This window comes from Corythoichthys intestinalis, chromosome 15, assembly GCF_030265065.1.
Source record: "Corythoichthys intestinalis isolate RoL2023-P3 chromosome 15, ASM3026506v1, whole genome shotgun sequence".
NCBI classification, from domain to species: Eukaryota; Metazoa; Chordata; class Actinopteri; order Syngnathiformes; family Syngnathidae; genus Corythoichthys; species Corythoichthys intestinalis.
In genome coordinates, this window is record NC_080409.1 from 26,412,440 (window position 1) to 26,419,666 (window position 7,227).

The following is a 7,227-nucleotide window of genomic DNA, read 5'->3' on the forward strand; positions in this document are numbered from 1 at the left end:
TCTGCAGATATTCAGAAATTCACACGTGACACATTCAAACCGCTATCACCCACGTAGAAAACATTCACATAGACAATAAAAAAAAAGCTACCAACCACCCACACACTCATACACACACCCACAACTGCACCGCAGTATGAAGGAAAGCAGTGGCTAACCAAGTAGAGAAAAAAAGGGAGAGCGACTGATGGGCTCACTCTCGTTATATAAATGTGTGTGATAATGAGTACAAGCATGAATTGTAAATAGTGAGTTGCTGCATTGGGATATTGTTCATGTTCACTGCGGTTACAGAAAAGCGACGACATGAAGGTATTAGTTATTATACAACCACATAATAGTGAAGTGGCATTTAATGTACAGTAGCTTTCAATCAATCATCTCGTTTTCATTTGTGACCTTCTTTCTGAGTCATGCTTCATGGGTAGTCTGGCACATTTTGGTGGGCAGGTGCCCCTCCTCTTAACAGTAGGGATAGGGAACCCATCACCAAAATGTTACGTTATATAAAAAATCCACACAAAAAGGAGCTGCTACCCTGACCAGGCTGCTATTTTGTAGCCTTTCTTTTCTTGGAATGTTGCCTGAACAAAACCCTACAATGTATGTTATCCATGAGTACCCAACCCACGCAGGCACACAGAGAACATGCAAACAACAGAGAGGAACCTCGCATTGAACCCTTGATCTCAGAACTGTTAGGTAAAGGTGATACCTAGTCATCCACCATGTCACCTGCTGAGATCACAGTATCCATTAATTCACTGTTTTCTGACAGAAATGATGCATGCGGTCATGCTGTTTTTGTGGAAGGCTTTCAGTTCAACATGACCAAGATTTTAAATGAAACAAAACATTTAATGTAATTTGTAAAAACAGTCATTCGCAGTCTTGTCACAGATTACATGAAAAAGTAACTTAATTACTGATTACGCCTAAAAAAATTAATGTAGTTACTTTGCCTCATTATCAAAGTAAATAAGTTACTTTAAAAGTAATTTATCAGTTACTTTTTACCAATTTTTATCCCTTTGCTACCTTAACATAAGAATGACAATAGAAAAATGTCATCGCATTTAATTGACTTTCTTATAATTGAATTTAAAGGGGAAGATCAGAATTTTTCACATAAAGCTTAATGTTCGAGTTAGCGGGGGTTTAATTAGTCGATGGAGTTGATTTCAAGCACCATTGACTCAAGATAACTTAGCCACTCTAGAGCCCCTGTAGCTAACAAATACCTGAGAAACTGCATGGAATTCATTAAAATCAACTCCACCAACTAACTAAACCCCGCTAACTCGAAGATTAAGGCTAATGTCAAAAATTCTGAATTTTGGGTTAGGGTTTAGGAGTTAGGGTTAAAAGCATATCAGTGTCAATATAAAACAATGCAAATTGACTGCACAATAATCAACAACACACAAATGAATTGCACAGTACAATAAACACAAAGATCGGGGCGGGCGCAGATGCGCACGCACAACCCGGTAGTATGCAGTACACACACGATCAATTTGGCCACAAAACGTGGCGTAACTAAACACTTTACACTCAATCGGATTTCCAACACGTCCCAAAAATGCTAAACGAACACATCACCTCACGGCATAAATGTGCTACACGAATATGATATAAAAAATGGTCGCCGACTTCGCGAGGACGAACGGGAGCGACGACTACCCGCTGTTGCAACGGCAAAGCTACGAAACGGCCGCGCATATACTGTCTCCAACCTATCGCTGGACCCCTCCAGAATGAAGGAAAAAGTAGTTAATTCATGGACGCACACAGATCAATATTCCCTCGTACATCTCAACGGGTGGCTGCAATCCGCTCGAATGTGCACCCGCGCTGGCACACATCACACGTCAGTCCCAAAACACATAGCGTGTGTGACTTGAGACCAAAACAGGAAAACCTATGAGCGGTTACCATGGAAAGGAACACGTAGCAGGAATCCTTTTAACATTTTCTATTCAAAATGCTCTTCGTACATGACTACAATATTTTTCATTCTACATACTTTGTGAGGCAATAACAAAGTAATAACGCACAGACAATAAGGAAACTAACTTTTATCAGATTACTGGTCTGTAAAAATGAACGCGCTAGATTACTCGTTACTGAAAGAAAGTAATCAGATTACAGTAACGCATTACTTAGTAACGCATTAGTGACCACACTGGTAATATGCTCTTTAAATTCTCGGTCTACCTGCATGTCTGTCTGTCTACAATTTGACCAACAATTAACACCACTGTAAAGATTATTTTTCTGTTGTCATAATGCTGCGGGTGAGGGGCGGGAGTCAGCGCGCATCTGGCGGTGTGCTGGTTTTATAAAATTTGACAAATTGTATTGATTATAAGTTATGAATTCATTCAAATTTCCATTTTGTTTTAATCTTATATTTTGTTTTTAATGCTACTCAGACAAATTGTATTTATTCTATGGTTATTGGATGAAACTGGGAAAAAGAAATTGCAATATATAAACTCAAGCCATTTAATTAAAATAGTGCTTATTCTAACAAATACCAATAGAACATTTGTACATTTAGTTGAAGATTGCCTCAAAATTGTGAGTCTGAGCATGAGTGGATTTTAAGGGGGGCCCAGCCCCCCGGTGGCCGAAGCAAGTTGTAAAGCAATAAAACTGCAACAAAAATCATTTTTATAATGGGTCAAAAATTTTTTTCGAACAGATCATGTGACTAGAACCTTAGACGGTCATTTGGTTTGCATATAATTACCCAAAAAAAATTTAAAATGGGGGGAGGGCAATTTTTCAAATGATTTCTCTTTTAATTGATTTTTTGTTTGTTTGTTTTTTTTGATTGAAGCGACTTTTATGGGGGATTGAATGATTTAGACACAAATGTCCTACCTATAATATGGCCCAAACACAAAAAGAATTGCTTCAATCAAAAGAAAACTTTTTCGATGAAAAATTAAGTGTTCAAATGCAAATTTTTCAATCTCAAATATATTTTCGCATTCAATAACGTTTTCTATGATTGAAATTTTTCGTTTTTTTTTTTTTTGATCGAAGTGATTTTTCTTTTTGAAAATATATTTTTTGAAGCAATTTATTTTTTGATTGAATAAAGAAGACAAAAATATCCTAGCCAAAATGTGGCCCAAACACATACCAGCATTACTTCAATCAAAAAAGTTGGTTCAATCAAAAAAAAAAAAAAAAAAAAACCTTGACTCCAATCACAAAAAAAAATTCAAAGAAAAATAGCTTTCACATGCATTTTTTTGTTTCAAATTTATTTTTGCATTCAAACACATTTTTTTGATTGAAGCAACTTTTTTTGTTTGTTTTTAAAGCAACTTTTTTTTTGGATTGAATAATATAGACAAAAATGTACCTCCAATTTGGCTCCACCCAGGAGATACAATTTTTGACTGGGGCAACTACATTGGCATGACACCGGCAGGCGTACCATATTCAATGGATGACTATCTTGGCAAAAAATATTGCCTAAGCAGCCTAATTTAGAATTCCCCCTACTAAAATAATAGGAAACAAGAAACGCTCATTGTCAACGTATTATTATAAATATTCTTGTTAAGTTAATTTTATTGGTGACACTGCTTTCAGGGTCATCAACATATTGTGCCCCCCCTGCCCAAAAAGTCAAACTCCGCCTATGACTCTGAGGTGACAGCCTCAACCACCAAGATGGAGGCATACTGATCGTTCAGGCAATGTGGTTCCTGCTTTGATAAGGACAAATAATGCATTGCAAACTAATCCCTTCCGAGGAATGAATGGATCTGACCTTTCACTTCAGCTAAATGAGCTATCATTCTTTAATCTCCTCTCATATCTTTTAGATAAACAGAAAATTTAAGGTTTCCACGCAGCTACATGGCAACAATTCTAGAAACGAATCTGGACGAAATGATGACAGAGAACCAGGTCCACTGGGTAAGAAAATATAGATTTAGATCTCACATATTCCTTCTTTGTAATGAGTGTAAAAACGATCGAAGGTTAAAAAAGAAGGAAAAAAACTGAATGTATCTTCTGACCTAATAAACAGTCACAATCCCCTTGGTGGTTGCAGAATTGGCACAGAATTAACTATTCATAAAGGTAATCCCTCTCTCTCTTCGGCCTTATTCAAATGCTCTAATTAACCAGCTTTAAATAGATGGACAGACCTACATTACTGACACAACTTTTCATACATCTTCATGTACTGTATCTCGAACACAGATGGTGCCACGGGCTATTGCTATGTGTGTCCGTGTGTATCTGCGCACGGGTCATGCATATCTTGTGTATACTAAGAAATGGGTGAGTTTTTTTCCAATGCTTACTTCAGTGGACATCTATTCAAAAGTTATCATCAGCTTAACCTACTCCCTCCCAGCTCAGGTCACAGAGAATGTGTTATGGTAGGTAGCAGAGGTGGGTAGAGTAGCCAAAAATTTTACTCAAGTAAGAGTATTGTTACTTCCAAATCATATTACATAAGTAAAAGTAGACATCCCAAAATTTACTCAAGTACAAGAAAAAAAGGGTTCGTTAAAAAGACTACTCAAGAAATGAGTAACATTGTGAGTAACTGTTTAGAATGTCGGATTTAAAAAAAAAAATTTTTTTTAATAATGGTATTTTGTTTTCTCAGCGCAACGTCCTCTATATTAACTGTTATTATTATAGAGTACTATAACCTCTTACGTGAACATATTAGGCCAAAAAAGTGACACAAAATCAAATTCAGACCGGAACAACATTTGAAACTAAAACTACTGAAATGCAAAGAAAACTGTTTTGGTCATTTCTATAGCACATACAAAAACTGATTTTCATTCAAACTTGTATTTTTTCAATGATTTGCAAAATAAAAGTTAACAAAAACAGCTATAACCCCAACCTCCATCACCTAATTTTTATTTTCCCTCATTTTTTTGACATACTAAATGCCAAATCTCTAATTTAACTACTTAAGAACATAGGATGTACTAGTATATTATAATCGAAGATAATGTAAACATTTACTTTTTGTTGTGTTCTTTAATAATAAAGATATAAGTAACATACATTCAGAAAAATAAGTACAAGTGAGTTATATTATGCAGAGTGAAATTGAATATATTTTGAAGATCGCGCAAACGTTGACTTTTTTTAAATCATAAGGAAATGAATAAGTAGCCTAACATAATTGAACAAATATAAGTCCAAAGTGCACATTGACAGCTAAGATATTCTGAACCTCCCCATCAGAGCAAATAAAGCTGAATATGATAGATAAGCCTCCTCAACTGTTTCCTTGCTCTTAAAGACTTGATCCATTGCATTCGCACATTGACGTGACTCGTCATCGTCAGACTCAGATAACTGCAGCAGCCGGAGAAACCTCCATGCCGTCCGTGGAATAAAATAAATGATAAATATAGATGGAAACGGATTATGCTACTCAAGCACTTTATTATGCTTGTTGTTAACACTTGTGTATGTAAATCTGATGTTGGTAGATTGTTTTCTTCTTGGAGATTAAATGCATGTGTGGCAGTTCAGCATTTTTTTTTTTTCCTTACATAGCGTTTTGACAGTTGCCGTCATATTTTCGGAATCAAAGCACTTTATACCAGAACTGCGTTCCTGACCATTCCCGCCCACTTTCACCCCTGGTTCAATCCTGAGCCCCATTTCTGTGTGGGGTTTGCATGTCCTTCCATGCCTGTGTGGGTTTTCTCTGGGTACACCAGTTTCCTCCCATATCCCAAAAGAATGCATGGTAGGCCTATTGAACACTCCAAATTGTCCCTAGATATGAGTTGGTGCGTGAATGGTTTTTCATCTACTTGTGCCTTGCAATTGGCAGATTCAACTGGTTGAAGGTGTAGAGCACCTACTGCCTATACAAAAGTTAGTTGGGCTAGACTCATGTGATCCTTGTAAGGATAAGCGCGTCAGAATAATAATGAACAAACTAATAAGCTCTGCCCCGTCAGAGTCCCTGGCCCTGTTTTGCATTTTGTCCCCCCTGAAATCTCACTGTTGACCCTTGCATCCTTCTCACAAATTTAAACCTCTGACCTAAATAAACATTTGTGATAAGCTGCACTAGAAGCTATAATGCTGGGGGAAGTACAGCCGCTGAGTTCTATCTCCTTTTCTTACTCTACCTACCACTTGTCTTACTTTATTTCTATTTTCCAATGTTAATATCTAGTTGTCTAGTCTCTTCATCTCTAGTCACCCGGTGTCCCCTTTCCCCCCTCCCCTCTGGGGAGGGGCTATTTTTCAGCTGCAGCCTCATGACTGTCCGGACCTCTGGCTGGATAGACGTCCTCGCTGCTACCCCAGTCTCATCTGGCTAGATGGACCTCTTCTTGCTCCTTTACTCCACTGCATTTTTACGGACTGTAATTTCGCCTGCTAATTCCCATTAGCAGTTCTGGGGTTCCTGTCTATCCGTCCTGGGAGTGGATCTCTCCTGACTGTGGTGCTCCCCGAGGTTTCTCATTTTTCTCCCAATTGGCTTTGGAGTTTTTGGAGTTTTTCCTTGCCGGCATGGAGGGTCTTAAGGATAGGGGATAACCAGGACTTGAACTGCATCTATTCATCTTTGTTGCTTCATTTCTAATTGTGTATCATATTGCCTCTGTAAAGTCCTTTGAGACATCTGTTGTGATTGAGGGCTATACAAATAAAATTGAATTGAATTGAATTGATAAATCAAGTGCTCCACTATCCAAATACTGAGTGCCATCACACACATACTTCAACAAACTGACAGGGGTGAAAAGCAACGAATTACATTCAGTCATGTTAGTTTTAGTGGAACAAAGTCGTTATGTTTTGTGTGTAACTTCTAATTTTTAAAGTATTATTATTATTATTATTATTATTATTTTTTTTTTTTTAAACTCCGTTACAATTTAAAACACTTCTTTGACAAAGTATTTAAAAAACAGTTTCAGGGACAGTGGTCACTACAGCAGACACACTGGACAGCTATTCGAAAGACATTTAACCCCTCATAGGGCAGTTGCCTATTTTTGGTTAAAAAAAACATATGTCAGCAATTATTTATATATTAATATGTTTTTAAATTGCTAATCATTATTGTATTTAATGTATAAATATTTTTTTTGTAATAAAAAACACATTTCTAAACAACAGTTATGTTACTTTACGTTACGTTACGTTACGTTACGTTACGTTACGCTACGCTACGTCACATTACGTTACCTTACC